We start from the raw sequence: 9,986 nt of genomic DNA on the forward strand, positions 1-9,986 counted from the left end.
GTTTTTGTAAATGTAATTAAATTTTGTAAATTATTACAAACAACACATAGAAATAAGTTAAAAAAATATATGTAAATTTATAAAGGTTATAAATTCACTAGCAGGTCTTCCTGGTTAGCCTTTGTCTATCTGTTTTTCTATTATATTAACTAAATGATCTTCTATAGTAATTATAACATTCTCATCTTGTCATGTGCACAATTTATTTTGTATACTATGTATTATTATTTCATTCTTTGTACCAATGTGTCACTACTAACATATGCTGATGTCCTCCTCTTGATTGTTCCAAAGTTAAAAAATCTATGCATACCAATTCCAAAGGTTGAGAAGTTGTAATACTTACCAGTGGTGCTCTTGATGGTTGTTTTTTCCTTTTCATACATCGATCGCAGTTCTCAATCCAATTGTCAATATCTTTCGACATACCTGGCCAATAAAATCTATCACGCAATAATGATGTAGTTCTATCACGTCCAGGGTGTCCCATTTCATTATGTAAAGCCTCTAATACTGTTTTAACATAATCTGATGGTAGTACAAGCTGATTTAGTATCTTACCATTCCTATCTGTTACTTCTCGGTATAAGATGTTGTCGATCAGTTTCAGATGTTCAAACTGTCTGAGTAACGGACTGTGTATGATTTCTTCCTTCTTCGGTTTATTTCCTATCTTAACACATTCAATCCATGGTTGAAGTTCTTTATCCTGATGTTGTATACTTACCCAATCTATGTCGTTGTAAACTTGATGTTGAGTATCTATTGTTGTTTCATCAACTACTTCTGGTGATATTGATAGAGTTTCCACTAATGGTGTTGAAATCATTCCACATATATAATAGATTCCATTGGTATATTTGTCTCTTTGTTGGTTGGTATCCTTGATAAACCATCTGCATCGGAGTTGTTTTTGCCAGGACGGTATGTAATATCAAAGTCATATACTGAAAGAGCAGCTAACCACCTATGTCCTGTGGCATCTAAGTTGGCAGTTGTTAACGCATAGGTGAGCGGATTATTATCGGTTAATACTTTGAATGCATGTCCATAAAGATAACTGTGAAATTTGTCGCAAACTGACTATTTGAGTGCTAAGAATTTTAATTTGTGTGTCGGATAGTTCTTTTCTGATTTCGATAGTCCACGGCTTGCATAGGCTATTACTCTGTCGTGTCCTTCTTGATGTTGATATAATACAGCACCTAACCCTGATCCACTAGCATCAGTGTGTAATTCGAACGGTTTTGTATAATCAGCATATCCTAAAATTGGTGCTGTTGATAGAAGTTCTTTTAATTTTACAAATGCATTTTCCTGTTTTTCTCCCCAAGTCCATGATTTTTGAGTATGAGTTTTCTTTTTGGTCTTTTTAGCTGGTGTCGGCATTAATTCGGTTAGTGGTTTAGAAATTTGACTGAAGTTTCGAATAAATCTGCAGTAATCTCCTGCAAAACCAATAAATTGCCTAATTTCCTCTGGAGTTTTCGGTGTTGGCCAATTCTTAATTTTCTCTATTTTATCGGGGTCAGTTTCAACTCCTTCCTCTGAGACTATATGACCTACATACTTTACCTTTGGTTTGAAGAAGGTACATTTAGCTGGTGCCATTTTCAAACAAGCATCCCTAATTCTGTCAAAAACAAGTTTCAATCTCTCCATATGTTCTTCAAATGTCCTAGAAAATATAATGATGTCATCTATAAATATGCAACATATTTTCAAGTGTAAGTCTCCTAAACAATCTTGCATTAGACGCTGATAAGTTGCAGGCGAGTTAGATAACCCAAACGGCATTCTACAAAATTCGAAAAATCCTAAAGGGCCTACAGTAAAAGCTGTGCGCTCTTTATGCGGTTCGTATATCTCCACTTGGTGATAGCCTGATTTCATATCGACGGTAGAAAAATACTTGTTTCCTGCAAGACAGTCGAGTATTTCCTCTATACGGGGAATAGCATATGCATCAAGACGAGACTTCTTGTTGAGTTGTCTAAAATCTACACACATTCTTAGACTCTTATCCTTCTTCCTTACTAGAACAACATTTGATGAGAAAGGACTATGTGATTTTCTTATAATACCTGTTCGCATTAATTGCTGTAAGTGGGATCGGACTTCTTCAAACATTGAAGGCGGTATTCGGCGGTATTTTTGCTTAAACGGTCTATCATCCTCTAGTTCTATTTTATGTTGTACAATTGTAGTATGTCCCATACCTGAGTCGCCTTTCGAAAAAATATCTGAGTAATCACGGATAAGTTGTTTTCCTTTTTCAAGTTCCTGAGTTGTTAAGTTATCAGCGCTAACCTTAACTTGTTCTAAAAGAGGTGGAGTAAATTCCAAGTTTTCAGATCCAATATTGTCCTCAATAGATACAGGCTGTATTTTGCAAAGTAAAGCAGTGGTTGAATATTTACTGTTCTTGTTGTTACATTGCTAATATCAACTGAGATGTCATGATTCTGATGAAATTTATACTCAATGAGTGACGGTGATAAATCTAAATCAAACGGTATAACAGAATTTTTAGTTGGATGTATCATAGCTGATGTATTGCTGTACGGAATTTCTTTATCTATGTAGCCTGGTAAAGTAACATTACTGTTTGGTGGTATAATAATGTTGGTATTTCCAGCAAATTTGACAATAGCTAAACGATGGTTGTTTCGGCTAAGTTCCTTTTCTCTAAGTAATATACTTCTGAACGATGAATACCACGGAGTTGTCAATTTAGAAGTTTGTAAAAATCTTTCTCCATATTCGTATCGACATTTTTCCGTAATTGATGTTAATACATTCGTTCCTAGTAATAACGGTACCTGGTTGTTATACGGACTATCCGGTATTACAAGTAAAATACATGGATGTGGTCCTCCTATATCTTTTAAATTGATGTTTACTTCAATAAAACCATCATACGGTAGCATTGTTCCTCCTGCACATTCAATTTTGAGTATAGTATCTAAAGATTGAAGTTCTATGTTGCTCAAATAATTTTGATGAAAAGATCTACTTATAGTTGAAACGGTTGATCCTGTATCCAAAAGGGCCTTAACGTTGATATCTTCTATACTTACCTCTGATTCTGTTGGTGTACCTAAAAGTCCAGGTGGTAGAATATTTTTCAAAGTAAAATTTATGTTTTTCTTTTCGGTTGTTGGGCCTTTGATGTGGAAGTCTGTAATCGGCCTCGCATCACAGGCTAATACCGGTTTAACAGATTGCCATCTTTATCGTGTGTTGCCCTGCAAAATCTTGCAATGTGGTTCGGCATCTTACATCTCCTGCATATAATTGGTGTATCCTTGTTGTAATTAGTATTTGGATTAAAGTTCTGATTGTTGTACCTTGGTTGAAATCCTCTATTATAACCTCTATATCCTCTATTATTGCCTCTATATCCTCCTCTATACGGTTGCCTACCTCTAGCATCAGAATATCCCGATGGATTATTGAATCCCGGAGCACCTGTGTATCCCGAAGCACCTGTGTATCCCGAAGTATCGGAGTATCCCTGAGCACCTAAGAATCCTTGAGCATCAGAGTTCTCCGAAGCACCTGTATATATCGGAGCACCTTTCTCTATCTTTTCTAATCTAGTGTTTATCTGCTGTATAAGCGCTTTCAAATCGGGTTCTGTTTCCTCATCTTCAGTTTTTGTTGATTTCTTACATATGTTTTTAGTGTTGGTTTTCAATGATGGGTTATCCACTATATGTTCTCGTTCAATCTTTCGAAGTACCACTCTAAATTCATCACATGTCTTATATTTCTCCTTTTCATAATGCGCTTTGTCTTTTAATTCAGGTCTTAAACCTTTATACAGCATATCATGAAGCATTTCGTCAGATTCAGTTTTTTCCACTTTGCCATTTAATAATGCTTGACTCAATATATCTTCAAGTCGGCAACTCCATGTTGAAACATCTTCCTCCTCTTTCTGTTTGGCATTATAAAATTCGGACATAATAGTTTCTTTCTCATCGATGTTTCCAAATATACAATCGAACTTTTGTAATATGTCAAATATTGATGCATGTTCTCCTAAATGCATAAGTACCACACCTGCCTCACCTTTGACTGATCGCCTGACGGCCTGAGTAATAGCTTCAATGGAATGTGTTTTCTCATTCAATAGGCATCTGATATCATGTCTCCATAAATCATACCTTGTGTTTTCACCTTTTACTGTCTTATCATTTCCCTGAAAAGTGTTTACTCTAGGTGGATGAACGTAAGGTATTGATGTTTTAGGTTGAGGTTCAGTAACATTCGGTTTAATATCCGCTTGCTTTCCTTGTTGTTGTAAATAACTCTGCATTCATGCAGCAAATTCCTCAGGAGTATTCGCTTTCGGTTCAACATTCATTGCTTCTAATGTTTCTAACAATTTCTTATATTTCTCGCCAAGACCGGCCATTTTTTCAATTTAATTATAACGTGATGACTCAGATATATGTTACGGTGTACGCAATTGTCTTATACTAAATATAATCAAGTAAAGTATCGCTGACTATTTATCGATGTATCTATAGTTGATATTAGATGACACGCAAATATCTGAAAATTCAATATGGGGCTTGGGCAATATCTATTTTATTCTATATCAAAATACTCAAAATACTAGTATCAAAATATTCTCAAACTAATGTCAATGTATACGTATATCTACAGTATCATCATAAATAGTAACTCAAGTAATCTTATCTATCAAAACGAATAAACTAGTCTAAGTCGAATGTAAAATGTAAAACTCAGTGCGATAAGTCTCAAGCACGTAATATGACACTAGTCTCAAATCACTAAAATAACAACTAAGTACAAGGATGGGTCAATAGTATGCCAACTAGCAAAGTCTAGATGTGTGAAGTAACACTATAAAATGGTAAAGTCAAATACCAAAGTGTGTAACGGGCACAAGCAGGTATAAGTATATGAAGTAGTAGATAAGGGTTCAAACACTCACAGTAACATTCTCGGACACAAACGCAGATTCAAATCATAAAAAAATAAATAATGTATACCCTAACTACACTAATCGCAAATAATAATGTGTAGCATAACTCAAATCAATGTCAAATGCTATGATATACCCACTAATATCTAATATTTACAAAGTACACATGTACCCAATACCAAGTATCTATAAAGGTCAAGGTTATACTAATGACCTACTTTCAAATTCACAAAAATGTTATACCAAATATTCTATACACACACTTGATCAAGTAAATAAACCTTATAAATGTAACCGGTTTAATGTAAATGTGCACAATAATCAACTGCAATGTATGTACATTTCAACATAAATGTAAATTGTACATCCAGTGAAGTTGAAGTACAATATCAACACAAAATTTACTAAGTACAAACACACACAAATAAACAAAGAATCAACACATAAATAGTTTACTGCTAGCTAGCTTATCTAAGAAATTCAAATGTTTATGCAAGATGACTATGTCAAAATGGAATAAACACAAGAAAGTCAAAATATAATGACACAATACCCAATGTTCAATAACAAAAACCAAAATAAATTTTCTGGATTTGTTTTCTAAGTTTTTCAACACGTGTATTTCATAAATAAATCATATAATTTTTATGACAATTCAATTCATTACCCAAGTGTATATTCTCACCATATAAATAAGCTTCGCTACATTATAATCACTGTATCAGGTTAAAATATTTGAAAATTTAATCTTCATTCACAAAAACCACACTGTTTTTCTGTTGATGTCAATATCTAGGATGTTCCGGTTTCACAATTCACACATGCGCAAGTATCACCACCGAGGGGGTCTGTATGGGTACACTAGCTCAAACGATTACCATTACCAAAATCACGTTGGGCGCCATTTGTAGACTCATCAAGTTGGGCGTAAATAACATCTGAGTAAGGTTCTATTGGTTTATTATAGTAATCTCAAATAAACACCCGTGTATATAATACAAGGGCTGAGCAGTGCTCCTCTATAAAGTTACTGTATACTCTTATACTTCACATACTGGAATCTGAATATAAAGAATGGTTTCCAGAATAAGAAGAATAAATATCTATAAATCACAATAAAGTGTCAGTGTTCTATATCTCTGTGTAGAATTTGAAAAGAGTGCCTCAATATCAAAGGAGTTCACAGAGTAACCAATCAGAATAAAGAAAGAGAAAACCCAGGATGTAAATACCCAAGTGAATAGAAAATCAAAGTACTGTCATACTGTATACTCTGTTAGAGTGAGTCAACAAGTCAATGCATGAACAAATATATACAAATACTATTTATTAACATAAATGATCAAATCAAGCTGTACTACATGTATACAGTGGTTTTAAGGAATAACATTGTCCGGTCTTGTCTTGCATATTTACCTTTCTCATTAGAGGAGAAGGCTTTAAAAGAGTTTCAGCAAATATATGTGCAATCAGATTTACCAAACGACCATTTGATTAAATAGGAAAACTTTTGTTTGATAAGATTGTGAGGAAGTGTAGTGTAAAGAGTTGAAAAGTCAAAACTGTCAACAGAATCAAAAGGACCATCAAACGCACGTAATTTGTCTATAATATCCTAAGAATTTTTGACACTCCAAAAATAGTTAATTCCACTATTTTCTTATGTTTATTACAAAAGTTAATGATAATTTCTTTGATAGTATTTACGGAACTAGTTAAAAGCGCTGAAAAATTAGTTGTAGAACACTTACTATAGGCCGAGATGAAACGATATTTTACTGGGTTTTTTTGTGTAGTTTAGGTAACCAATACATAATAGGGACTTTCAAATGTTCAGAAGAGGCTTTAACTGTGATGTGGTTATGATATGGTGGTTTACTTTATGACTATCTGTGGAGCGCATGGACTTGAATGTCGAAGAATTTAAAATTTCATTCTTAATTTAGTGTAGAATTTACGACATACCACCACCACATTGTTGGCTGCTTTGTCGGCCGGTACAAAAACAAACCGCTTTGCGAGTACTTGAAGTGTCTTTCCTATTTTAAAAATGGGCGTATTATGTACTAATTATTTCTAAATTATTTTCAAAATGTGATATTCGAATATCCACAACATTCATACATTTATTTAAATAAGTATCAAGAGATTTTTTATCAGATTTTTCCCATTTACACCAAGTTTTACAATACGATGAGAGGGCGTCTTTTATGACATGACGACACTGTTTCCAATATATTTTAGATGGAGGAGATATTTTGGTCCTTTTTTCAAAAAGAAAAGTGTTTAACCTCTCGGTCTTGAACGATATTGAGGCCCCCCATAATGACATAGCCATAGGGATCATATCTAAAATTCGACGATTCACAGTTTCAAGTTGGAGGAGTTTTATTTTCTACCTTCCAAAGTCTAACTAATTGTTTCTAAACGCAGGAGGTCAGTTTGCTCCTCTATATTTGGCTCTGTTTCATCTTCACTAATACACGTGTGGAGATTTTTATGAATCAAGGGGAAAAAAGTCTATTTTGCGACAGTTGAATTGACTTCAATCAATTATTATACGTGGTTGGTTTAACAAGTACAAAGAAGCACACACTTTTACAGATCTGCATGCTTTAGCATGACCAACACAAATAAGTGTGCTATACAATCCTATCCTAGCATACCGGCTACTGCCACGTGACCATCGTATTGTAGAGCTGGGTCTCAATATCACACTTAAGCGATAACCATCGAACTTTAGCATTTTAGACCATCGTACTTTAGCGACGACCATCGCATTTTAGTTACACCATGACACTTTAAAGTACCATTGCATTTAAGGGTCCTACATATAAACTTCACGTACAGATGATGCTGGAATGTTTCTACATAGAAATGGAAAGAACTCAATTGGGAAGCTGTAATCATCCCTTTTGTCGTAAAGTTTTGTTCTCAATCGACTTTCAATTTCTAGATGTGAGTAAAGATATGAGACAGACTTATCTGTATATGTGGTATCCTTTATCTCAAGTTCAATGGTATAAATGAATAACTGATGTACAAACGTCAACCATGGGGTTTAGTATAAAATACATCCAAGTAAAATAATATAAAGCAGGCACCTACACAGACTGCACTGCTTAAGTCTGCCTCATATATCTGTTCATTAAACTCCAACGAAAATTCTAAACGGAAAGTCCTTTTTCAAATTCCTGACTTGGTACAGACATTTCCTTATGTAGAAAATGGTGGATTAAACCTGGTTTTATAGCTAGCTAAGCCTCTCATGTATATGCCAGTCGCATGGAATTCCACTATATTGACAATGTGTGAGCAAAACAAACAGACATAATAGGTAAAAATGTCAAAAATTGGCGTACAGCAGTCAACATTGTATTATAATCTTAATCATTATAAAAAAAAATAACTATTTCAACAAAGAAAAACAAAATGGCATATAGACACTCTATGACAAAGTACATAGGCAAAAATGAAAGACAAGAATACAAAAATTACCATAGTACAATAACACAATGGCAGGATGTATAAATATCGAGCCATGCCAAAAGTTCATTACCAAAAGTGGACTAAACAGTAAAGGTTAAAAATATACAAAAACAAATAAAAAGAACACTATAATTAAGATGAAAAACGTCAGTACCTAAAATCTATACTTCAAGACCATCATGTATTATTTGTGAAGTTGATACGGAATATTTATCAACAAGGTCTTGGTATCTTCCGATAAACCTTTTTAGAAAAAGTACGAGACGTTCTTAGACATAAGCCTGGTTCATCAACTTTCTGCTCAGACACTGGTGACTTTTTATAAAGTCTGAGTACCAGTTGCAAGCTCTTGAATACCGAATGAGTTGGGAAATGTATATCCCATATGCAGGTGAAGTTGGTATATTGCTGCTAAAGTGGGGAAATTTATAATTTCAAAATTAAAATCGTTTCGTTTGTCATAGATTCTGGTACTCAGATGACTGTGTATGTCAAATTCGAGGTATAAGTCTAAATGAGGCAGAGGAAGACGTGTCTGTTGTTTCTTTTATTTCTAGTTGATAGAGTTTTCTAGATCTTGTCCGTTTTTTTCTCTGTCACTGATTCTGTACAGCTTTCTTTTTTTGCAGTCAATATTTTTGTTGTTTGTAATAACTATAAAGACACCTCCTCCTAGTGTTTTGATTTTTTGGTTTGAAGTATGGAGTTGGTCTGGAGAACTCAATACTTTGTACTGGGTTGTCTAGATCAGATAGTGTCCTTCCTGTGACATTTGCTGTGTGGGTTTCTGATAAAAGTTTGAAGTTCTTGTTCTTCCCCTATCGCTCATTAGATAGAAATAAGATGTGGTATGAGTGCCAATGAGACAACTCTCCATCCAAGTCACAATGTGTAAAAAGTAAACAATTATAGGTCAAAGTACGGTCTTCAACACGGAGCCTTGGCCCACATCGAACAGCATGCTATAAAGGGCCCCAAAATGACTAGTGTAAAACAATTCAAACAGGAAAACCAACGGTATAATCTATATTAAAAACGAGAAACGAGAAACACTTATGAACCACATTAACAAACAACAACCACTGAACAACAGGCTCCTGACTTAGGACAGGATTACAACCACTTTGATTCTTATTTGGTTGTGTTTTAGAACTGACTGATTGCTGATGGTGATGATTTCTTCTAAAATTTCAATCTCATTCTCGGTGTCCAATAATGCTTTAAGCGAGTTGATGTTACTCAATGAGTTTGATTAAAGAATCGGTCAATGTAAGGAGTCTGCACTGAGGATATTGAAATATAAGGATATTTCTTGTAATCCTCGTTTGTAAGGCCACTGCATTTTGTATATACCCAAGCATTCAGCACACTCTAGACAGTAGTGATTTTGTGCTAAATGTTTACTATAAATGGTACATAGAAATTGTATGGAGCCAGGGTTTTTAGTGAAGTCCCCCACTAAAATTGTCCAAATGTGTATCTTGACTTGCAGACATTGTCTTTGAACAACAATTTTAAAACCAATTTGCTTGTAAAT

At 34.3% G+C, this 9,986-nt stretch overlaps 1 protein-coding gene across 1 annotated transcript in view; it reads right to left on the reverse strand.

Annotated features, from left to right (window-relative positions):
• Positions 1–6,147, reverse strand: part of LOC127737319 (uncharacterized) — a 32,315-nt gene extending 26,168 nt beyond the window's left edge. Inside the window, exon 1 of the mRNA XM_052247906.1 lies at positions 5,646–6,147. The gene's annotated coding sequence lies outside the window, so the exon portion shown is untranslated. The remainder of the gene's footprint in view (positions 1–5,645) is intronic.
• Positions 6,148–9,986: the final 3,839 nt, after the last annotated feature.

Source organism: Mytilus californianus, unplaced genomic scaffold, assembly GCF_021869535.1.
Source record: "Mytilus californianus isolate M0D057914Y unplaced genomic scaffold, xbMytCali1.0.p SCAF_4, whole genome shotgun sequence".
Classification (NCBI taxonomy): Eukaryota; Metazoa; Mollusca; class Bivalvia; order Mytilida; family Mytilidae; genus Mytilus; species Mytilus californianus.